General features: G+C 44.3%; 1 protein-coding gene across 1 annotated transcript in view; it reads left to right on the forward strand.

Annotated features, from left to right (window-relative positions):
- Window positions 1-3,546: 3,546 nt before the first annotated feature.
- The window catches only part of RAB27B (RAB27B, member RAS oncogene family), a 45,155-nt gene continuing 23,101 nt past the window's right edge, over window positions 3,547-25,600 (forward strand). Inside the window, exon 1 of the mRNA XM_066614496.1 lies at window positions 3,547-3,721. The gene's annotated coding sequence lies outside the window, so the exon portion shown is untranslated. The remainder of the gene's footprint in view (window positions 3,722-25,600) is intronic.

A 25,600-nucleotide genomic window follows, 5' to 3' on the forward strand; every position in this document is an offset into this window, starting at 1 on the left:
TGCCCCAGAATGCATTGGTGTAGATGCTAAACCACATTCAGCTGCTAGATGGGGTGAATAATGGAATCTAGTGGAATGAAATTATAATTATTTAATGGCGTGAAGGTAGGAAATGGGATTTTGGTGCTTTTTTCCTTGTTACAAGGCATTTAAAGGTAGACCTTAGTATCAATGGTGAGTCAAATTAGTGGTTACTGAGGTCCCACCTGTGGTGTACAGCGGGAAGTGCAAACCTGATTGCAGCCATTGTCTATCAAAGTATTAACATGTCTTTTTTTCACCATGTTTTGGTCCCCCTCAGTGTGCCAGTTAATTTTTTTAAAAATGGAAAAAATAATAAGGCAAGATGGGTTAAAAAAAATTGGGTCACACAGTGTGACACGTTCAGTCTAAAATTTGACTAGAGGGTGAGAGAGAGAATGACCTAGGCAAGGATAACAAGGGAGGAGTGTGAACAAATGGTGCTGTCAGTGGCATAAGTTGAAGGAGGTGCAAAGCACTAAGTTTTGCAAAGAGCCTCACCGAAATGTGCAAGCGGCCCCTCCCCTTCAGAGCCATTCTGGGCGGGTGCCTCCCCACCCCTGCCTGCCCAGACTCCAAAGGAGAGGGGGAGGGCCATTACATGGAGGCTCCCTGCAAAACTTAGTGCAGCCATTTTCAACCACTGTGCTGTGGCACACTGGTGTGCCGCAGATGGTCTGCAGGTGTGCCGCGGGAGTTTGGGGTAGGATCATTTGTTCATAGGCCACTGGAGGATATGAGCCCCTGCTGTCAGTGCAGAGTGCCTTGTCAACTGTCAAAAAACTGACAGTGTGTCTTGACAATTTTAGTGCCCGGTCAGTGTGCCATGAGATGAAAAAGGTTGGAAATAGCTAGTGCTTTGGACCCTCTTTAGCTATACCACTGGATACCACTGGATAACTGTTGTTATTATTCATGAATATTTACATACCTCTTTTCAAGAAAAAGTATCACGGTCTACATAGTTTACATAGCTAAATAAAAATTAATGTGTAATAGATTTTACATACTTCAAACATTGCAGGTGGCATTGGTGAGGAGTAAGTTAAGCACAGTTCCTACTCATAATACTCTCTGTGTGGCAAGTAGTCCCTGCTGCTTTTGGGGTATTCTGGGGCAGTGCTTTTAGTATGCCTAAGTCCATTCAGCGATTGTCCTAGACAAGCCTTCCCTTTAAAACAAAACAGAAGCCTTTTTCACCTTGCTTCTAAGCCATACTTCAAAGCCAGCCCAATTATGTTTCAAAGCAGTCATCTTAATCATGAGCTTGTACAGGCCAAGCTCATTTTGCAGACATTCACTGCCACTACCCTGGAGCTTGATGCAATTTCAGATCACATCCTACCCCTGATCTCAGCCTTTGAAGCCAATCAAGCGCACAATGATTGCATGGTGCATTCAGGACTTTTATTGACTGAGGTCAGTTGCTCTACTGGTCAAGGCATTTTGTACTACCCGAACCTCATAGTGAAATAACAGATCAGTATATATATATAAATCTGTCTATATACTAAGTCAAAATTAAGGGCGAGAACTTCAATACTGAATTTAGTATTGGGCTTCCGAAGGTTTTTCCTAGCTAGCAATACATACCTGAGTTTAATTCATTTTATCTCTCACGGTGTGAATATGCCATGGTAATATGTCTCTCAGACATAAATCTCTCAGAGACAACTTACAGCTGAACCTTTTCAAAGTCTAAAGAAAAAATCATTTCCTTTTAGGTACAATTATGCAGTCTACAATTTGTTTTCACAATTCATACCATGCTTTTTAAAAGTAGCAGCTATAACATGATCTATCATTTTTGGTTGTTTTTTTATGTGTTAGAACTAGCGACCTGCTTCTCGGAATCATAACTATAATGTCCAGCATTGTTCAGGTAAAGGTTGAGCCTTCATTGCTAGTAAGGGCAGCAAGTAATCAAAGTAAATACTTCATTTTGTGGTCTATCTGACCATGAGAAGAAGTTGTGTTTTCATCCTAATGATCATAGGATAGCTTCTAGGAGATGAACCTGCAGATTGTTACTTCTAGAGAGCAGCACATGGTGAGGTTCGAATGAGTGAACATCCCATTGTAGCCTGAAGCTGTTGCAGCCTGTAAAGTCTTACTGATAGCTGTGCAGCCCAATCCTAACCTGTGCTGGCACTGCTGGGCTGAATGGCTTACACTGTATCCAGCCAGTGGCATATCTAAGAGGGTGCAGGGGGTAGCAGTTGCACCGGGCAACTAAGTGGGCAGCAAGCTAACTTGTCACTAGTGGCCAAAATTATGAAAACCTTTGTATGTACAAATAATACCATCATGTTATATATAATTGGAAAGGTAATTTAATGCAGAACGCAATGAAACAAACCATGTTGGAATATCTGTATTCTGTCGAACGTTATGACCAATTGACTGTGAGCTGCTGGGGGGAGGAGACAGGTTTTCCCCGATTTTCACTTTTTAAAAAGCCTGGGCGTGACGACACTTCCGGTTGAGACTTCATTTCTGGGGCATCATTTTGAGCTCAGTACCAGGCTACACAAACGTTAGCTACACCACTGTAATCCAGCACAGGTTAGAAGCAGCCTGGATGCATTTCAGGGTAAGGGAATATTTTTCCTTCCCCATAGGGCTATTCGGATCTCTGCCACCTAAACTGCTGGCACAGATCTGAGCAGCCCAGTGTAGGGCTTTCAGGCCTGGGATGGGGGTTAGGATATAGTGGAGACCTCCAGGGCCTGAAACGCCCCTCCCTGCCCTCCCCCTTCCCAAAAAACCCCTACCCACCTCCCTTCCGCCCTCCTCCCCCACACCGTTGCCACTCAGTGTAGTACAGCTGCGAATGAGTTGAGACATTTCTCAGAATTTCTCAGACCCCTCTGAAAAATGACTGAAATTGGCTTGGTGTCAGTGCTGCCTGAGAATATGGTAGAGAAAATAGGAGTGATTTTTCATCTCCCTTTGCCTTAAAATTGAAGCTCTGAGTCACATTTGGATTTTTTGCTGCATGCCATTTTCCATTGGAGATTGCAGTTTCGGAATACTTAATAAAACAAGCAACTTTTAAAATTTCAAGTTGGGCAGCAAAATGGGATCTATTGAAGAACAGTAAAAGAAATCAATAAGAACACACTCATTCTTTCAACTAATTCTGGTTTAAGCCATTTCTGCCCAGTGTTGCATACATGCAACAGGGATCAAATGTGTACACCTGTGTGCAGGGCAGAAATGGGTTAAATGATTCCCCTCCCCCTTGTTTTACTTGATGCTTACATCCACATGTTAGTCACACTGGGAAGAGGGAGGACAGCTTGCAAAGGCTGGACAATGAGCAGTGTGTGTGTTTGAGTCACAAGCCTAATTTGCCTAGGGTACGTCCTCCTCCTCTGTGTGGAGACTCTCTGGAAGGAACGCCTTTCCCCTCCTTTCAACCTTTACAGAAAAGAGCTTCTGTGAGCTCAGCTCTAGAGGGGAGGTGCCAGGCTAAAAACAGGCTGACTTTTCTGCAGCTTGACTGTTCTGACATGACAGCAAGGGAGAAAGATCTGCTTCCTGGACTATAAGCCCTCTCCCTTTTGTTACCCTCTTCATCATTTTTTGAGGATTGCTGGGTTGGTTGGGGACGTTCTTTTGCCTATGAGGAGTTGACTGTGGAGCAAGTTGGTAATCCAGACACCAAACCCCCAGGAAGGGACAACTTCACGCCCTGGTAAGTTTCATGAGAAAGCCAGTGTGTTTTGCTTACTGAAATATATTCACGCCCTTAGCCTTACGAGCACTGAACCTTATGCCTAACTGCTCACTCATAGTGCTAGGAGGAATTCAGACCTGAAAGTGTGCAACAGGAGGCCTGCAAAAGGGCAAACAGGTTTATTTACTGTGATTTTGCTTATTGCTGCTGTTCTTCTCTTTTCGTGTCTGCGTTATTAGTTGTAAGTTGCCTGGCGGGCTGCGCTTTTCAAAGTGAAACTTTTGCAAAGCGGTTTTTAAAAACTCCTCAAAACTTTTGGTGTTCTCCTGCTAAGTAGCAGGAAATCTCAGGGGTTTGGAGTTCCGCTAAATTACGCGTGGGCTTTGTAAGCGGACCGTAGAATGCCAAGCAGTTTGCAGAAGTTTAATTGACATTTGTCAATTTCAAAACTCCTAAGTGACCAACTGCCACTTCCTAACTCACTATTACTCAGCTTTTAAACAATACAGATACAAAAAAATATAACCCTCCAGTTGCAGTATTCTGTGATGTGGCTGTTCGTTTTTTGAGATATTGATCGCTGCTGATGTGTACAGGAAGTGCTGTGGTCACTTTTTTTTTTAAGCTGCAACTTAAAACGATTGCACTAAGAAAGGAACAGGTGTCAGTGGAAGTCGACTGGGAAATATACACAGTATGCTCTACTTTACCTGGATTGTTGTTGTGAAGGTGGTGAGAAATTAAAATCATTCATACACCAATCCTAAACATATCTGAAATAAATTCAGTTGATTTCGGTGTAAATGTGCTGTCAGGATATATGCTTAGATCCAGGGATATTTGGTGAATGGGGAGGCAGGGCCTCACCACCGAAATCCTTCAAAAAGTGCCTTCCACGGTGCTGCCTCCCCATCCACTGCACATCCCTGCTTAGATCCACACCCAGATCCTGATCTCAGGAGTCTGAACATAATTCCACAAAAATCAGTGTATTTAACTTCAAGGTGTTGGATTATCAGACATTTGGATAAATGAGAGTATTGAGTATACTGTGATATGAGGAAAGTGTGGGAGGGGCACTTTGGACAGCTGGGAATTATGGACAATCATAGGGTTGGCAACCTTCAGTCTCGAAAGACTATGGTATAAGCCTACAGCACCCGGTATTCCCAGGTGGTCTCCCATCCAAGTACTAACCAGGCCTGACCCTGCTTAGCTTCTGAGAATCAGACAAGATTGGGCATGTGCAGGGTAACAGTTGTTCTGTTTCATATCTTTGGAGATCTGGAAAATTATACTGGGTTCCATCCTTCTATTACAATTAAAGGAAATTTGGCAGTTCACTTTTCCACAGACATGCCATCATTACAGCAACTTGGGATGCTATTGGTAGCATATGGTGTTCCCAAGTGTTGAGTGGGCCAGCATTATTCTGCCTGTTGAATGGGCCAATCCATAATGATGCCATGCAAGCTGTATCCTGCTGTTGGTTTCACTCACCTCCATAAAACCCACACAACTGATTTTACGCTGATGTAAAAGAAAATGAACCTCTGGCCCATTTCACTTGCAAGTCTATACTTCTGTGCAGGAAAACTGTTTCTATGTGGTCAGGCATGATGAATGCCTATTTGTCTCTGCCTGGACCTGATGTGGGGAGCTGCGGTTGGCCCGAAAACAATATCTTTGTAGGTAAATCATTGCAAGTGAACTGAAGTGGTCCTGTGCTTGCCACTTATTCCAGCTGAAGCAGTCAGGTTTTCCTAAGCACATAGTTTTACATGAGAAAGGCAGATTGGATTCTGCACAGGCAGTGGCTAACCACTTTAATGAAATGGTTGTATTGATTCTGCTCTGTCGAAAATGTATTTGGGTTTCATCATTGATGTTCTCAAGGGGCCTGTTCAGAATTTCTTCAGTTATCAGCATCTCTTAAAGTGCATTCTCCTGCATGAGATAGCCATCACACACTACTCTCAAGGTAATCAGATAGAAATAGATAGAAACTGCTCATCTCCCAGAGAGGATAGTATAGCACCAAAGAGAAGCAGGTCTCTTTCTGCTTTTGCCCCAAACCTTTGGAATGAGCTTTCTGAAGAGATGTTTCAGGAAAAATATATTAGGAGATTAAAACAACTGTAGAGAAGGCCCTGCTTGTCCAGCCTGATCTAGAAGCCTTGATCAATTTTTCCTTATTACTTTATATACGTGTTGGCATCCTTCAGTCTCGGAAGACCATGGTGTCACGCTCTGAATGGTGGTTCTGGAACAGAGTATCCTCTCCAGTGCGCGAAGCCTGGGTAAAGTAGGTATGGAGGATAGACTGTTACCCATGCAGCAAATCCCCCCTCTCCACGTCGCTGAAATGGTCCAATGGAAAGGCAGAGGCCAATACGGTTGGTTCCAGCGGCGTCGCAGGAATTGCCAGAACGTGACTGTGTTCAGCCATGAACTGCCTCAGGGACTCCGGCTCCGGATTTTGCCTCAAGGTTGACTCCTGAAGCCTTTTCCATAACTGGATGTAGCCACAAGGCAGTGGAGGTTTGGGATCAGAGTTTTCCTTCTCTCAGATGAGCTGCCTTCCCAGGCTAATGAGTCCCATCTACGCGGTGGCTGTTTAGTCGCCTCTTACGACAAGTACAGCCAAACTGAGGGCCTATTCTTATCCCCAGCCCCCAGGGGAAATTTACTTTACTTTAAATAATTTATATATATAAATATATAATTTATATAATTTACTTTATATAATGCCGCACATATTAAGGGTTTTCCAATGGCTACTGTTCTGTCCTCATGTCTGAGAGAGGACAGGAAGTAGCTCTGAATCCTGGAGCTGAATACAGCATCAATTTACCTGTTTCCCTTCAGGGTGCAATCATCACCCCAAGACCATCAGGGTGCAATCTGCTTTCACCACACAGTTCTTTGGTGAGCAGTTGTTCTGTTTTTGTTTGTCTGTTTGTTGTATGCCAGTGCAGCGCCCCCTGCTTTCAAGCACAAGACAGTCATAGGATTGGTTCAGGAGGATAAAATGATGCCATAGCTGAAGTGTATGTACTGCTGTAACTGGATGTGGTTCATAGGTGTTTGGAAAGTGATGGCTGGAAACTGCAAACCAACCAAAGAAACTCTCTGAAAAAAAAGTACGGTTTCTGTTTTATTCATTGCGTTTCTTGCAAAGTCAAAATGCTCCGCCTCCACTTCACACTTCATGCTGGCATTGCCAAAACATACATTGATAATAGCTGAAGTGCTGTTCTTAACAGTTCACAAAGCGACTAGTTTTAACCGCAGCTAAGACACTATGCAGACATGCATACCTGGAGTGGTAAGCCTGCTGGAAAAGTGCATTCATCTCTGAGAGCTTACGAGCAATAGGCAATAGTTGCTTGTTCTCCAGAATTTGATTCAAACGTTTATTAGCTCTGGACTTGCTGTTTTTGTTTACTTGTAATGGAGAGACTGAGCATTGTTGACTGGGCAAAACTTGCCCTCTATTCTTGATGCTGGGGGTCCTGGCCACCATTAACAGGGATCCTGTAGGGGGGCGGCGGCGGTATCCATCCTTCCAAAGACAACTTCTGGTTTGCAGAAGAGAAGCAGAATGATCTTGATCCTCCCACTACTCCCAACCAGGAACCAGGTTTGGGAAAGGGAAAGGAAATCCTACCTACCTCTCCACCCTAAATGCTGCTATTGAGGTAAGAGAAAGGAAGCTTTTGGGAACTCTTCTTTGGGGCCTAAATGCCATGTTTCATTGGGAGGAATAGCAGTCGTGCCAGATTTGGAAAAGCAAGGCTGCCATGCACTTCGTTGTTACTGAGGCAGTGGCCTCCAGGGAGTATGGAAGTTGTGTGTGGGAACAGGTCAACTTTATAGGCATCCAGGGAGCCAAGTTGCTAAGCTGGGCTGCTGAGCAATTGCTAGGGAAAAAAGATTGAACTGCAGACCATTCTAAAGAATATTTGTGCTCCCCCTTCCCCTGTATCCATGTACCTATAGGACAGTGATTTTCAACCACTATGCCTTGGCACACTGGTGTGCCACGGATGGCCCACAGGTGTGCCACGGGAGCTTGAGGAGGGTCATTTTTTAGTAGGGCAATTGGAAGAATTGATCCCCCTACCAGCAGCATACTGTGCCTTGTCAGTGGTCAAATTACCGAAGGTGTGCCTTGACCACTTTAGCACCTTGTCAGTGTGCCATGAGATGAAAAGGATTGGAAGCTTCTCTTTGGTGCTATACTATCCTCTCTGGGAGATGAACAGTTTCTATCTATTTCTATTATTATTATTAATTATTATTAACAGTATTTATATACCGCTTTTCAACTAAAAGTTCACAAAGCGGTTTACAGAGAAAAATCAAACAACTAGTGGCTCCCTGTCCCAAAAGGGCTCACAATCTAAAAAGATGCAAAAGAACACCAGCAGACAGTCACTAGAAAAGACACTGCTGGGGTGAGGTGGGCCAATTACTCTCCCCCTGCTATAAAGAGGAGCACCCACTTGAAAGTGTGCCTCTTACCCAGTTAGCAGGGGTTATTTCTATCTGATTACCTTGAGAGTAGTGTGTGATGGCTATCTCATGCAGGAGAATGCACTGTAAGAGATGCTGATAACTGAAGAAAGGATTGGAAATTGCTGCTATAGGAGGTATCCCGAGAGACAATTCACTCCCCGGTCATTTAAAAGCCAAGAGAGTTTTGGTTGAAGGTGTACTAGTAAATATAATTGTCATACAATTAGTTACCAAACATACCCCTGCAACTGCAGAGTATGAAATACTTCCTGTCTGATGCTTTAGTGTTCATGTGCATGCACTGACCTTCAGGCACGCATTAGAAGAGATGCTCCCCACCCATGCATGCACTCAGGCCTGTGCCCTGAAGAACAACTCAAGCAATTCATGCTGATGATAATTTGAGAACGCATACTGCTAAAGACCAGAACAGGGACATGGAGGACCAGGAACTAGGGACTGCTGCAAGTTAAAAGGGAAAGTTGGAGTGAATGTGATTGGAGGGTGGAGCACAGAAATAGGGAAATGGTGAAAGGGAAAAGACTGAAATGGTCCACCTCCCCGTCCCCTCCCTATCAGGTCTAATGTTCTCTTAGCTAGTCTCATCTGTGCAGAGCCATTACTTACATTCCAACTTTTGGTCACAATATTTTGACACATTCTAGCAGAAATGGATCCCTGGGCAAAGCTATGCAGGTCTTTGTTCTCAATGACTCCCATTAAGACCTCTCTGTGAGATAAGGTGGACATGCTGTGATAAGCAAGCCCATGGAGGAGAATGTTAAATCCACCTCCTATCATGAAACAAAGGGGCAGGGGGTAGATTTGGTCCCCACACAGAATGTGTACACTTCTTTTTGTGCTTTCATATAAGCTAATTACTACATTAAATAGATGTGTTTTTTTCAGGAAGTTGCCTGCCAAAAAACCTTAAAACAATACAACAGTGGATTCAAAAAAATGAAGCTGAAACATATCCTATGTTTAGGAGAGCGTGACCTGAATCAAATACTTCCCACTGAACGAAACGCTTGAAGGTTATGAATTAATTACAAAAAGACTATGTAAAGAAGGGGAAAAAAAGAGGGATAGACGCACAGATAGGGAGGCATGAGAATGCAGAAAGGCCAGAACAGGAGAAGTTATGCTGCACCTTTAAGTTACATGTGCTTTAAAGCTCTAGATGGCAGATATCTGTCCGTTCCCAGGCATTTGAGGTTTTGTATTTGTGGAGCAGGACAGATCGAGGATATTGCACATTACCTGCTTCATTGCCAGCTTTATCAAAACCCTAGGGTAAGATTTTTGGAGCCTATTTTGGCTACCCTTCAAGGGGAGAACATACAAATGAAATTGTGCTGGTTACTTTCCGATTGTGACCCATCGGTCACTTATAGCGTAGCATTGTTTGCCAAAGCTGCCAGAACTATTTGTGCCAACTACTTGGGGGAAATAGCAGTAGATTGTAAAGGAGATTCCCTAATATGATGGGTGTAGGTGCCTTTGTGCTTGATTTTGACCTCATTTTATCATTTTATCAATGTTTGTATTTGATGTATACCTGGATCCATATATTTTATCTTATTCTATTGTGATGGCTTTTAGCTAATACAATAAACGATTTTGACTTTTGTGCTTTAAAGCAGTGCTGGATGAGGAAGTCTGGCTGTAAATATATTTTATTCCCCATTCAGAACATTGTCATTTTTCCTCCAGAAACATTTTTTTTTCCTCAAAATGTAGAAAGTATGTCATGTAGGCTTGGCTCAAAATTCATGGCATATGATGCAACCATGTAATTACTTTTTAAGTCTCATGGATTTTAATGGGATATTTAAGCTTGTGCTGTCATCTTTCCTGTTGAAAACAAGAGATTTAAAAGTGATTAAATTTGGTTGGATCATGCTTGCTCTTTTTTTTTTTTTTAAACCAAAGCCCTAGGTGTTTGCAATGGCTACGTGAGACATTTTGCACACAGTTGTGTTTGCACACCCAGCTCAGCCTTGACATTGAGGAAATTTGAAGAGTGATAATAACCTTACTCATGATGGATGGCAATTATACCTGCCCACAAAGAATTTCTTCCTCCTGTAAAATTTGCTTCCAGGTACAGTCAGAAGCTATTTAAAGTTTAGGTATGAGCGCCCTTAAAAGATACAGAAACCCTCAAATGTGATATCAGTATACACAGTGCACATGCAGCCATGCTGTACAGTCTTAGCAAGAAGTAGGAAAGCGACTCCATCAAATGAAGGAAAGTGACTCTCAAGATGGGCTGCAGACGAATACGTGGGCAAGCCCCCAGGCAGTGGTAATAACCAGGAGCACTGTACACAAGCATCAACTGGTGTGCCAATTGAATACATACTTGGAGATATCAGACCTGCAATCGGACTTACTTCTGAGTAAGTCTAGGATTGCATAGGATTGTGCCCTGTGTTCGTTCATTCATTCCCTTGTTCATAGCTGGCCTGAGACCTCTTGGCAGCATGCCAAATGCTGCTCCCTCCAATTCCCAAAGATGCCCCAGATTCTGCTCCTCCCAACCTCCAGTGTTCTAGCTTACCACCCCCTCCTCTTTCTCTCTGACCCCTTCTTCCTTTTCCAATTCCGGGAGGGAAAGAAGAAGGAGCCGTGGAGGCATGCGCTGATGGGCGCCTCCACCAATCTGCTGCTTCAACGACTGCTTCCATAGGTCTCATGGATGGGCCTGCCCTGCCTGTGTTACATCTAGGCTGGTTGAGCCTTCCTTTGGGAAAGTGTCTGGAAGCTTTGATTGGTTCAGAGTTCAAATGTTGTCTGTTGTGAAGCACTTTGCAATTTCCGTTGCAGTAACTATGAGTTTGCTTCTGGGCCCAGTTCTAAGTTTTGGTCTTAAGCTTCAAAACCCTTAAATGGCCTGGATTCAAGATATCTTAAAGATTGTGCCTATATATGCAACCTCCAGGTTTTAACCTATCTCTGAATGCCAGGTGCATGTGGCAACAGGATACAGGTATCTTGTTATCTTGAGTGCTCCCTGATGAATCTGGAGGGCCACTGTGAGATACAGGAAGCTGAACTGGACATGCCCTTGGCCTGATCCAACAGGGCTCTTATATGAGCCTACTTGGGGCCAGTGGGGCATGCGCTGCATCCTATGGTGGGGATATAGTCACAGAGGCCCTTTTAAGGTATGGGAACATTTGTTCCCTTACCTTGGGGTTGCATTGCAGTTGCACTGGTGCTGGAAAATTGAATAGGATTGGGCCCTGAGTTGCTCCACCAAACACTGACACCTTGTTGATGATCTGTCTGAATGTGTGGTGGCTGGGACACAAGGCTGAACTTTTCTGATTGTGGTGCTTTGACTGTGCAAAAGGGAGGCCAGTATGGCTACCTCATTGCCTGCCTTCAGCATGCAGCTAAAGCCTAGCTTTTGAAGAAAGAATTTGGCTTGAGCTGGTGCTCCCGAAATTTCCTCATGGTTGTTTTTATATTGGTAATTTTTTAAAAATTTATTGCTTTTCCATTTTGTATTGTAAGCAGTCTTGAGCATTTCTGATGTAAAGGCAAGAAATGTATGTTTAAATAAATAATATTCCCAAGCACAATTCCTAGGGAGAACAGAAGTTTATTTATTTAAAAACATTATATTTTACCATTCCATCTATACAGGGGACCTCCAGGAGCAAAACAATATGACCCCCCTGTTAAACCCCCTGTAAAAACAATATAAAGTGTATATAAAAATATAATTCAATAAACAGTTAACACAACAAAGGAGATACCAACATAACCAGACTCAAAAGAGCAGAAAAACAGAAACGCAATCAACAGAAAGTGAAATGAAATAGGTACATCTTCACTCCTGCTTAAAAATACCTAGTGACTGAGCCAGCCTGACTTCCTGAGGGAGGGAGTTCTGTGGGCTGGGTGCCACCACCAAAAAGGCCCTGTCTTGTGTTCCCTCCAACCACATCTCTCTAAATGATGGAATATGGCACAGGGCCTCTGATGACGAACACAATTAATTGGAAGGTTCCTGTGGAAAAAGGAGCCCTTCACGTATCCAAGTTCAAAACTATGAAGGCAGGTGTCTTGTTGTCTTGTGTGCTTCCTGAGGCATCTGGTGGGCCGCTGTGAGATGCAGGTAGATGGCTCTTTGGCCTGATCCAGCAGGGATCTTAAGGCTTTTTGTGGGTGTCTTTCCCAGGTGGAAAGTTGTACGTCTCCCAAATGCAATCTGTTACTTTTCCCTTTCTTGCAGCTTTTAAACATCTCCCTATGCTTGCAAAGTAGATCTGGAGGAGACAGTGGACCAGCCTTACCCACAACAATGCATCCATTGTATTCATGTATTTGTATTCATTATTTTGTATTCATTATTTAAGATTCCTAGATGCCAGCATCAGAGTTTGGGTCATCCTGCACAGAGATGGGGAAATAGCCATGGTCCCAAGATGCCACAATTTTCTAGCTTCAATCATTGCAGAAAGCTGAATTCTGTCATACTAGTTTCAGGTCTAATCATGGGCCATTTTCAAACATTAAACTGGAGGTTTCTGGAAAACATCTGCAGGACAGTACTCCACGCAGCGGTCCCAGCCTTCTGGGTCATCTCTGATTCCAATTAATAGATCAAGATACAAACCCTACTTCTGAACTGTGCTTTATTTCTTCAACATCAATGTAAGGTACTGTTAATTTTTTTCTGTTAACTGTACCTGCTGGTCTTGGAAGCTTACCAAGAAACAGAAACTTTATTCCCTGGCTTATTTATCTACTTCCCTGTGATTGCCTGGAAGATTACAAATAACTGCATACTAGTAAAAATATTACTCAGGCTAGCAGGTCACTAGCGATTATGCATACAGAATACATGAGAGAGATGCACAGATCACTTCAAGGGTACTTGCTGCACTAGGAAACTGTAATGGTGTTTTCGTAAGTGAAAGCAATATTTTGCCATCGGAGAGTGAGGATTGAAATGCACAACCGTTTTCCACTTTTCCTTCCCAGCCCTGTATTGCTTTCTTCAGTCAACTTGTGGTTTAAAAGGTATGCAGCTGAAGGTCAGCCCATGAGTGTGTTCATGGAAACATTCCAACCTAGTAGCAGTCTATTCTAAACATGTGTTGAACTGTTCACAAGAGCAGCTCGATGGATTATGAATTAAACTTGGGTTGACAGAAAAAGAGAATACAGAGTCTTTTCTTTTGGAAGTGAAATTATTCCTTGTTTGAACTGATTCTAAGCAGACTCCAGAGGCTTAAATCAGAAAAGCATAAGAAACATTCATCGAGAATTCAGCATTTTAAGGTGGAGCTGATTGTGCCAGAGGCAAGGACCTGTGAAGTCAAGAAGCAGCGTTCCTCCTGCCTCTAAAGAACCTGCATTTCCACTTTGGCTGTTATCCGAGTTCTGTTTATTAACGCAGTCGTCTGAGTTAGACATGTTATTTATTGGTAAAAGGTTGTAGGAAATCAGGATTTGGAGATCCATGCTTCCCATCACTATATGGATTGAGAATAACAGTACTAAAATGACTGGATTTTACTTACTGTCCAATACACGTGTTATACCACTGTTGTATGCCATTAACATACAAAAATATAAGACATCCCTGCTGGATCAGCTCAAAGTCCCATCTAGTCCACCATCCTCTTTCCCACAGTGCCCCACCAGCTGCCTCTGGGCAGCCCACAAGCCGGAGAAGAGACATAATACTCTTCCACCTTGGTTTCGCTGCAGCTGAAGTTCAGAGGCATATTGCCAGTGAACATGGAAGGTAGCACATAGCTATCATGATCATAGCCATTGACAGACCTGTCCTACACCACTTTGTCAAATTCCCTTTTAACGTCATCCAAGCCAGTGGCCATCACCACATCTTGTGGCGACGCATTCTAAAGATTAATTATGCACCATGTGAAGGTATCATCTTTGCCCATCCTAAATTTCCTGCCCATAGTTTCATTGAATGACCTCTGGCTTTAGTACTGTAGTACTGAGAATATGTCTCAGTTTCAGCTGCTCCCTTAGTTGCTTTTTTTCTAAGCTAAAGAGCCTTAAATGTTGTAGTACATATATTATCTTATAAAGAAGTGATGGTCGTTTTAGCTGTAGAGCTTCTTGGGGCAGTGCAACAAGCTGCAGTAGGGTAAGAAGGAAGGAAGGAAGGATGTCGGTTCAGGAAGTTAAGGGCAGAAGAGATAAGGGTTTTAGGAGGGGCAGGAAAAGAGAAACAGAAATATTTTATTCCTCTGCAAAGCCTCATGGAAATTTTACTTTCGTGTAAATGGTAAGAGATAATGATCCATGACTCATAGCAGAATTTCTCAGCAGTTCCACAGAGTCTTCATAAAAGCTTAAGAAGCTTATCGTATTGTAAGCTTATCATAAAATAATTTATTTCATCTTTTATATTAAATGAAGCTTCTTCCCTCTTTGCCTCTGAAAGAAATTGGGTGATGCGACTTTCGTCTCCAGAAGCCTATAGGAAGACAAAGATTGGGATAGAACTGATCTCTCCTTAATTCAGACATTGGCTGTCAGCTGCAGTTTTTAGTCCTCAACACATTGGGAATTCATTGTTGGCTATTAATGGCAGGACTGAATCACTGGTTTGCTATGAGAACCGGTACCCAGTTGGGCCTCTGCAAAGAGGGAGTAGCATAAGCTACTGGGTGACTTCCAAGCAAATACATTCAGAATCAGGCTGTAAAAACGCTATACAAATGAATCATAATTTCTCTGCATCTTTCTCTCATCATTAAAAGTGAATGAACAGAATCATAGAACCGGAAGGGGATGTCAAGGTCATCTAGTCCAAACCCCGCTTGAAGCAAGAAAATCATCTCCAGAATGTGTCTGTTGAGCCTCTGCTTGAAGACCCCCAAAGACCTTGAAGAATTCACCACTTCCCTTTTTAATCAATTCCATTGCTGAACCACTCTTACGGTGCAATCCTAACCCCTTATGTCAGGGCTTTCCAGCACTGACATGGGGGCAATGCAGCTCTGCAAAGTAAGGGAACAAACATTCCCTTACTTTGAGGAGGCCTCCGTGAGTGACACCCAACTGCAGGATGTAGCACACGTCCCGTTGGCACCGCCATGCCAGTGCTGGAAAGCACTGACATAAGGGGTTAGGATTGCACCCTTACTGTTACAGAATTTTTCTTGATAGTCAATCAAAATCTCCTGAAACCTAAACCCCTTAAACCTAGTCCTCCTCTCTAGGGCAGCAGAGAACAAGTTCTTGCCCTCTTCCGAGTGACAGCTCTATAGGTATTTGAAAAGCACTGTCTTTTCTTCTCATACTTCATTGTACCATTGGTCCATCTGGCTCAGTATTGGCTGTGCTGGCTAGCCACCAGTCTCCAGAACTGCAAGCAGGGCTTTCCGGTAGGGAAAAATGTTATGTGGCGCACATGCAGCGCCCCCCACCCCCACATTTGAGCAATGCCGCAAAGAAAAATGATAGCATTTTTGTAAACAAAAGCATCACTGTTTGCTTGCAATAATTCAGGATGTCACACTGTCACTTCCTGCATCACCGCAAACAAGATTAATTCTTAATTTACTCAAGCGCCACCCACAGATTGTAGTTAATTCTTAGAAATGCAAAATCCAGGACCCTTAGAGTTTTCGTCCCCTGTACCACATGCACACAGATGTGTGGGGGAAGGGAGGTAAAGAGAGCAGAATTGGTATGCTGGGAAGTTAGACCCAACTTTGGTCTCTGACAGGAAGCTCCTTTTTCCTCGGCGTCCTGTTTCTGTGACATACGTGTGACAAAGTGCACAGGTCATTTACTCCCGGACAGATTCAAAGCCACGTAACAGGTTGCGGAAATGCTTGATGCTGAGATGTTTACAGGAATTGCTTCTGCTGAGGGCTTCTGGCTTTGTTGCACTTTCCGTGATGTAAATTGGTATTCATAGAAGTGCTGATTTGACACTGGATTTATTTGCTTGTTTTTGTTTTCTTACTGACTTTTTTATCCCACTTTTCTCCCCATAAGGCTGCGGTTTTCATACTCTCCGGGAGTTTGAAACCCACAGTAAGTCTTTGAGGGGGTGTGGGGGAGGCAGCAGGGGCAGGGGGAAGGCAGCGACGCAATCTCCAGGATCATGTCGCTCAGGGGGCTGCAGGGACTGGGATGCACTCACCAATCCCTACAGCAGCCGTCCCTGTGTGCGGGGAGCCCTGCACGAGCCACTGCAGGGCGCCCCAGGTCAGGGAAAGGGAGAATGCAGCTATCTGCTCTGCCTCCGCAAAAGCAGAAGTGGAGTGCGATCACCCCACTCTCCCTTTCCCTGACCTGGGGCGCCCTGGAGGCGCTCGCGCAGGGCTCCCCACACACAGGGACGGCTGCTGCAAGGACTGGAGGGTGCATCCCAGTCCCTGCAGCCCAATCAGAAGGGAAAGCGGAGCAATCGTGCTCCGCTTCCGGTTTTGCGGAGCAGGGCGCAATCGCTCCGCCTTCACTTTTCCTGACCTAGGGAGCGCTGGTGAAGGTTGTGCAGGGCTCCCTGCACTCCCGGGAGGCTGCAGGAGGCTTGGGCAAGTGCACCTAAGCCCCTGCAGCCCCCCTGAGCAGTGCAATCCACCTTCCCCCTGTCTCCTGGCTACCCCCGCCCCTTAAGGTGGCAGAGGCCAGGACCCACAGGCTTGGGCATCGTGATGCCCCAGTTTGAATACCACTGTCATAAGGGGTTGATAGCTTTTTAAGTGAGTCCTGCACCTGTACCTTTAACAGCAGATACTAGGCAGTGCTGATGCTTCTTTCCACACTTGAAAAGTTTCACCTGTTGATTTCACCTATCAAGTGACTCTTAAAGGCACAAGATCAGAGCAGGTTGAGGTTTCGGCCAGGTGACAACCCGGGTTGTCACAAGATGATTTTGTCTTGACAGTGACCCACGCTTCTGAGAACGTACAACAAAGATACAGCTAAAAAGTAGACCATGTAAAAATATGAATGGATTAAAACAGTGCATTAGAGCAATTCTCAGTAATCATAAACAGAATGCATATTGTGCAAAAAAGGATGATAACTGTCTGTGGGATATAAATAAACCAATTCAAAAGGCTGATACCATAAAAGAATCATTAGAAATATCAGCAACAATAAAATACATGTCAATTTCACAAAATTGCATTGGGCAATTCCTTCTGGGGTCCAAGTCGACAAACTGCAATAAATCCATGCAAAACGTGTGTTGACCATGTGTTGTTGGTTGAAACGCATGTTGTTGGTCTTCATCGGTAGCTTGGATGAGATGTTATGTAACACATGTTTCTACCCACTTTGCTGGGAAAAAATCTACAGCATGAGTAAATATGAGTAAATATATGGCATGAGTAAATATACCAGCTCCCAAAATTATGGACACCTGAGTTATGAACAACTTCACTGACATTTTTACACAGCCACAGTACATTCTTCAGTGGTTCTTCCTCACAGGCACAATAGTGCTAGGCTGGCAAGAACTGGATGTTTCATCTTAAATACATTTCGATTACAGACTGTAACCTGTACTTAAGTAAGAGACATAGTGTATAAAACCCTCAGAATAAATTGTCATATGGAATTCATAGAGGTGTGTCCATATGCTAGTGAATATAGGTTAGTCCTTGGTCCAGCAACTAGTGCCAGAATCCTTGTTGGCAACCTTCAGTCTCGAAAGACTATGGTATCGTGCTCTGAAAGGTGGTTCTGGAACAGCGTCTAGTGTGGCTGAAAAGGCCAATTCGGGAGTGACAATCCCTTCCACACTGGGAGCAAGTGCAGTCTGTCCCTGGTCTGTCTCCCTGGCTATGGGCCTTCCTTCTTTGCCTCTTAGCCTCAGACTGTTGGCCAAGTGTCTCTTCAAACTGGGAAAGGCCATGCTGCACAGCCTGCCTCCAAGCGGGCTGCTCAGAGGCCAGGGTTTCCCACCTGTTGAGGTCCACTCCTAAGGCCTTCAGATCCCTCTTGCAGATATCCTTGTATCGCAGCTGTGGTCTACCTGTAGGGCACTTTCCTTGCATGAGTTCTTCATAGAGGAGATCCTTTGGGATCCGGCCATCATCCATTCTCACGACATGACCGAGCCAACGCAGGCGTCTGTTTCAGCAGTGCATACATGCTAGGGATTCCAGCTCGTTCCAGGACTGTGTTGTTTGGAACTTTGTCCTGCCAGGTGATGCCGAGAATGTGTCGGAGGCAGCGCATGTGGAAAGCATTCAGTTTCCTCTCCTGTTGTGAGCGAAGCGTCCATGACTCGCTGCAGTACAGAAGTGCCAGAATGCAGTATAGAATGCAGTACAGAAGTGCCAGAATGCAGTACAGAATGCAGTACAGAAGTGCCAGAATGCAGAGATCTCATGAGATGAGAAAGCAGGAGATCATTCAAATTTGCATGTAGAAAACTAACCTATTAGTAAGAAGACCAGGCTAGGTCCCTTTCTCTGACGGGCTAGTTTTCTATGTGCATAGAATCTATTTTTAGAGTGAGAATTGGACCTCAATGATGGTGCATGACTTGGGGAAGCAAGGACAACGGCAGAGTACCACATAATGGGGAACAAAAGCCAGGAAAAAAAAGAAAGTTGGGGCGAGCCAGCGCTAAGGGAAGTTGAGCTGGTTCTTATCCAGTTGTAAAGCCACAGCTCATCTTTTTAACTTGGTTTCCCTTTGTTGGGCATTTTGCTAGTTTCAAATGAAACGTTTGCTTCTTACTAGACTCATTCTTTACAAGACAGGAAAATGCTGGAGAGGAATGAAACGAGAAGACACGCTGAACCCAAAACACTGCTTTTGTTTGCCCTTCCCAAGACTCAGTAGCTCAAAGTGTGCCATGTTGAACCTGAGCACAACAGGTTCAAACAACCTGTGCAGTGCAGGAGAATCTAGCATTGCTACAGGTGGTTTAAGGTGTTGTCCTTAATAAGGTATTAAGGTGGTTGTGTCCCGTCGCCCCAAAGCTGGACTCTTGCACAGCTGAATGACAGGCAGATACTCAATTTGTTACTACAGTATTGGGGAAGCTGCATTTATACAACATGTCACCCAGCTGTTAAAGACATAAGAACTCTGCCAGGAAAAAAGGTGTCAGTCCTGGATATAACCCTGAGAACGGTTTCTGTAGTAATTATAGCCATTAGCTTAGTGATAGAGCACACACTTTCAATGCGGAAGGTCTTAGGTTCAATCCCTAACATCTCCAGAAAAATGGCTCATCTAGCAGGGTTGAAAGACGCATGACGGTGCAGTGTGGAAGAGGTTGTGCTGGTTGAATTTCTGCCTGTCAGTCATCTGTTAAAGCAGGAGGGGAGAAACGGAGGCCCCCCCCCGAAATTAACATGTGCATTTCATATTGCTTTCCTGCCCCAGAGGGCAAATGCAGTCATGTGTGACTAACAGTGCAGACTTGTTCCATATTTACTTCAGAAGTAAATCCCTCTGTGTTCTATGGGGCTTACTCTCAGGAAAGTGTGCATAGGATTGCACAACAAAGGTTTGTAAAAGTACCTTTATATTATTCAGGGTCTGGAGCAAGCATGATGGATTTCATTGTAGTTTTGAGTTCCTGAACAGTCTGTCTTAATCTCAATATATAAAGGCTCTTTGGGAGTTCCTTTCAATGTTTTGATTTCCTTTTTGGTGTCATTCTCAATAGCAATTTCAAGCCACTAAGCAGAAGTCTTCCCATGTTTTCCTTCTGTTTGCTGTTGTGTGAATGGAAATTGGCAAGAAGCTGTATTAAGCAGGGTTTCAGTAGCACAGCTCTGTTGCTATTGGCAAACACCTGATATTTTCTTCACTGGGTGGGTGCAGCATTGCTAAACAATTGTTTTATTGTCAGTAGCCACAGTTACCTGATTTCCATTGCTCATGGGTGACAGCACTGCTGCATACTTATTAAAGGCATGCCTGCTCTATGGGAATCTGTGGCAGAAATGATTCATGTAGCTACTAAGCCAGTTTTGAGCATGGCAAAACACAAAGGATTGTAGAGATGTGGTCCTTTGTAGTTTATTAATATCTTACTAGGATCTTGGCATGGAAGAAAGATGGGGGAAAATGAGGAACTGTAGGGGATTGCTTACTGGGGGGGGGGAAGCCTTTGGAACCAATATGTTAATTGAGGAATTTAGACTTCAATAGTTGAAATACTGGCTGCATTGCATTAAAGCTGGATGAGAATGATGTAAAAGGGAGAGCTCCTGTAACTTTAAGAGTTGCATAGGAGACAAGCATCCCTCCCTTACATATTTTCTTATAACCCAAGTACTGTGGTGGAAGGAATCTGCAGCTGGTGAAATTTTCCTGCCTATTTTGCTTCAGAGTGCAGGATCCCTCTCAGGGTCTGGACATGACAAGTGTATGAGAACAGAAGGTAAGGAGTCAAAGTTTCGTAGAATGTTCATTTAGGGGTGGAGTACAGCTGTCTGTTGCACTTGTAGTCTTAAAGTACTCTGGGCTACTTAAAAAGACGAGAGATGCGTGATTAACGGAGAATGCCTTACTGTGTGGGAGCACACATTTCTTAGAGTGTGTTTTGTGAGAGACTAGTTAGAAAATATAACAGGAGGACAATAGATCTCATGTCCAGTGAAGCTGCACAGGGGTTTATAGTGTAGTTAGCTTCTGCTATGGAGTCCAGTTCTCATTGTCTCACCTGCTATGAAAAGCTTCTTGTTCAGCTGCCAAAGAAAGGGAACAGGATGTGAGAGTTAAGTAATATGTATTTTGGCAGATTAAGTTATGAGGTCATATTTCAAGTATGGTATTGGCATATTTGAAATATACGTCTTCTGTGATGCAGCTCAATCCTAAGCTTCATTAACACAAGGGCTACAGCGGTGCCAAAATGGTGACCGCTGTATCCTGTTGGGCCAGGGAAGCAGCACCAGGTCATAAACATACCCCATGTAACACCCAGGCAGCCCCAATGAGTCTCCTTGGATCTGCGCCTGATACTGAACTAGTGCAGAACCAAGGACACCCATGTTGGGTTTCCTGGCCCAGGAGGGGGGTCAGGACACAGCAGCAAAGCCTGCTGCCATCTCTGTCTCCTCCCTCCACCCACAGTTCCGCCCCCTTACCACCCTTCCCCGCCCCAAAATGCCCTGCCGCTGGCTGGCGGCCGTACCCACTGCCGGGAGCTTTTGGCACCAGTCTTCAGGCACTGAGACCCAGCGCCAACTGGTGCATTCTTAGTGCTGGCACAAAAGTGCCTTATGGCACTTTGCGCGACAGCCTGGGTCAGCGGCACCAGCACTGCTGCCCATGGGATTGAGCCCTCAGAGACTTTGAATGTTCAACAGAAATTAAGAAAGCCCCACGTACTGAAAGTCTGAGGATACTTTTGTTCACAGGAGCATTTCTTAGCTTATATTTGTGTAGATCAGGGGTCGGCAACCTTAAACACTCAAAGAGCCATTTGGACCCGTTTTCCGGAGGAAAAATCCTCGGGAGCCACAAAAACTTTTTGACATCTAAAATGAAGATAACACTGCATATACAGTTTTTTTTTTTTTACCTTTATGCTCTTATAGGTCCCATTTTTATAATGTAGCCCCCTCTTGTAGCTTTTAGTTAGTTTTGTCATACATTCTTGTCCTGTGTTTTCAGACACCTGGTCCTCTATGGTGTTTTGCCTGATTCCAAGGCCATTCTCTGCCTGGAGAATTATGCCCACTTTAAGCAAATTAGTTCCCCTTCTTTTTCCCAACAAATGACCCTGGTTCTGCCCTGCAGTCCTGCTGGACCCCACCTCCAGGGTAGCTCACGTGTTCAACCTGCAGAGGTCCTCTCTCCTGCCAGCAGCCTCCCACCACTACAGCAGACCCTCAGGCAGGTTTTGTAAACATAATAAAGTGTTCTATAGGTCATTTGTAGAGTTCTGAACAGGGAGGGAAGGATGAATGAGCCTCAAGGCTGGACTTAAGAGACAATGCTAGGTTAATTCACTGTACCTTAACAACATGGTGGCAGAAGTGGTATCTGTATGAATGTAATTCTTCTCTCTTACCAACCCGATGAGTTAATTTTCATGTTGTCTTGGGAGCAAATCTTTTACTCATGATGATCACAGAAATATATTGTGTGACAATTGCTAAGATAGCAACTCCAGGATTCAAACCCTGGGAACTCCTGCAGTCAGTGTACACCTTGGGATGTTTCAGCTCGCAAAACTTGCTACAGCTCATGCAGGTGGCTAATTCCAGCGAGTGGGTGGAAAAGCAGCTAAACATATTGAATGAAAAGGTTCCAAGAACTGGCTACCTGGGGTGTTGGCAGTAGTAGAATCCACTTGAGTGCAGTCAAGCTTTTTTCCTTCGCTATGGAGGCCAGCAAAATTTGGCTTACGCATCATTTTGTTTGTTTGCACAAACAATAGGAAGGTAAGGCGACAGCAGCAAAAGCTTGGATGGTGAGGAAAGAGAAGGGGTAGCTTCCCACCATCAGTTTGTGTGTTCATTTGGCTGAGTTAAAAATCATGCTTGAGCACATAGCCCCTTCTGCTCAGGAGAGAAGGTGCTTTGCTTTTTCCTATATGCTACAAAAGATTGGATGACTGGGGACAGGGAAGGATAGGAGGAAGAATGAGGAACAAGAAATGGGTCTTTCCTCAGTCTAGGTCTAACTTCTCTTATCTTGCAAGAAGATTTCTACTGCCCTGGAAACCTGATGGGGAACAGATATTGACTTCTTGTGTGGGTGCATGCAGACACGCATTAAAAACTGGACAAAACTGATAGCTGAATTGCTGAAACCAAAAACCCTTTGTAAGTTTAAGAAACTGAAAGTGTTTTGTTTTGTCTTGATGCTCTCTGGAGAGGACCATCGCTCACAACTTCCATGCCAGCAGTTCCCAGGTATCTGGTGATGCTACTGTTTGCTAGAAAGAGCAGTCCAAACTGAGTGAACACCTACTTCTGAGGCAGTCTGTGACGGCCTCTGTTCTTCCCAGGTTTCCTCAGTCTCCTCACAAGGGAAGGAATTCTTAAGGGAAGGGGTTGGTGGAGGGAGCCATGAGACCCTTAGCTTTCATAAGGGCCAGGAGCTTTCTTTGTTGACTTGTGCATGCTTTCTTGAGCTGTCCTTGGAAAGTCATAGGACATGCCCACAGCTTATACGGCAGTCTGCCCACCATATAGTACAAAATTCACACTCCACATATTCATGAAACTTTAATGTACCAGGTCTACACAGTCTTCACATCAAGCAAAAAAAATAATGCAACTGAGACTTTTAAAAGTTTGCTTCCAAAAGTCTCCTATAAAGTATAAAATGTTAACTGCATTCTCTTCTTCTTGTAAATGTCAGTTGATTTGTGGGGCATAGTCAGTGGAAAATCAAGTCAGTTTTGGACCTAGTAGGTGAAACAGGGTAATTTTGGAGCATTAAGAACCTCTCTAGGAAACTGCATCCCAACTGGTGTCTCAAAAAATTTGAATCAAACCTGAACTTGCACTGCATTTCCATATAAACCAGTTAAACCAATACAACAGAGGCTATTCAAATCCTTAACCCTGGTGGTCCAAACCTTCAAATAGAAGGGGGTTTGAGATCAATGGGAGTTTCTTAAAAGGGAGGTACTAACGGTGCAAAACAGTCTCAATCAGAAAGAAGATGGGTCTAAAGCAGTGTTTGTGGGTCGGGACCCACTAGCTGGGTCGCGAGCCCATTTCAGGTGGGTCCCCATTCATTTCAGTATTTTATTTTTAACATATTAGACTTGATGCTACTATGATATGTGACTGCATTTCGGGAAATGTGACAGACCTGTACTTTTAACAAGCTACTATGTATATGCTATGCCTATTTTTAAAAAGGGAAAGAGGGGGGACCCGGGAAACTATAGGCCGGTCAGCCTAACATCCATACCGGGTAAGATGGTGGAATGCCTCATCAAAGATAGGATCTCAAAACACATAGACGAACAGGCCTTGCTGAGGGAGAGTCAGCATGGCTTCTGTAAGGGTAAGTCTTGCCTCACGAACCTTATAGAATTCTTTGAAAAGGTCAACAGGCATGTGGATGCGGGAGAACCCGTAGACATTATATATCTGGACTTTCAGAAGGCGTTTGACACAGTCCCTCACCAAAGGCTACTGAAAAAACTCCACAGTCAGGGAATTAGAGGACAGGTCCTCTCGTGGATTGAGAACTGGTTGGAGGCCAGGAAGCAGAGAGTGGGTGTCAATGGGCAATTTTCACAATGGAGAGAGGTGAAAAGCGGTGTGCCCCAAGGATCTGTCCTGGGACCGGTGCTTTTCAGCCTCTTCATAAATGACCTGGAGACAGGGTTGAGCAGTGAAGCGGCTAATTTTGCAGACGACACCAAACTTTTCTGTGTGGTAAAGACCAGAAGTGATTGTGAGGAGCTCCAGAAGGATCTCTCCAGACTGGCAGAATGGGCAGCAAAATGGCAGATGCGCTTCAATGTAAGTAAGTGTAAAGTCATGCACATTGGGGCAAAAAATCAAAACTTTAGATATAGGCTGATGGGTTCTGAGCTGTCTGTGACAGATCAGGAGAGAGATCTTGTGGTGGTGGTGGAGAGGTCGATGAAAGTGTCAACCCAATGTGCGGCGGCAGTGAAGAAGGCCAATTCTATGCTTGGGATCATTAGGAAGGGTATTGAGAACAAAACGGCTAGTATTATAATGCCGTTGTACAAATCGATGGTAAGGCCACACCTGGAGTACTGTGTCCAGTTCTGGTCGCCGCATCTCAAAAAAGACATAGTGGAAATGGAAAAGGTGCAAAAGAGAGCGACTAAGATGATTACTGGGCTGGGGCACCTTCCTTATGAGGAAAGGCTACGGCGTTTGGGCCTCTTCAGCCTAGAAAAGAGACGCTTGAGGGGGGACATGATTGAGACATACAAAATTATGCAGGGGATGGACAGAGTGGATAGGGAGATGCTCTTTACACTCTCACATAATACCAGAACCAGGGGACATCCACTAAAATTGAGTGTTGGGCGGGTTAGGACAGACAAAAGGAAATATTTCTTTACTCAGTGTGTGGTCGGTCTGTGGAACTCCTTGCCACAGGATGTGGTGCTGGCATCTAGCCTAGACGCCTTTAAAAGGGGATTGGACGGGTTTCTGGAGGAAAAATCCATTATGGGGTACAAGCCATGATGTGTATGCGCAACCTCCTGATTTTAGAAATGGGTTAAGTCAGAATGCCAGATGTAGGGAAGGGCTCCAGGATGAGGTCTCTTGTTATCTGGTGTGCTCCCTGGGGCATTTGGTGGGCCGCTGTGAGATACAGGAAGCTGGACTAGATGGGCCTATGGTCTGATCCAGTGGGGCTGTTCTTATGTTCTTATGTTCTTATGCTTTTAACAATGATAATCAATGGGACTTACTCCTGGGTAAGTGC

The sequence above is a fragment of the Tiliqua scincoides genome, chromosome 2, assembly GCF_035046505.1.
Source record: "Tiliqua scincoides isolate rTilSci1 chromosome 2, rTilSci1.hap2, whole genome shotgun sequence".
Lineage (NCBI taxonomy): Eukaryota > Metazoa > Chordata > Lepidosauria > Squamata > Scincidae > Tiliqua > Tiliqua scincoides.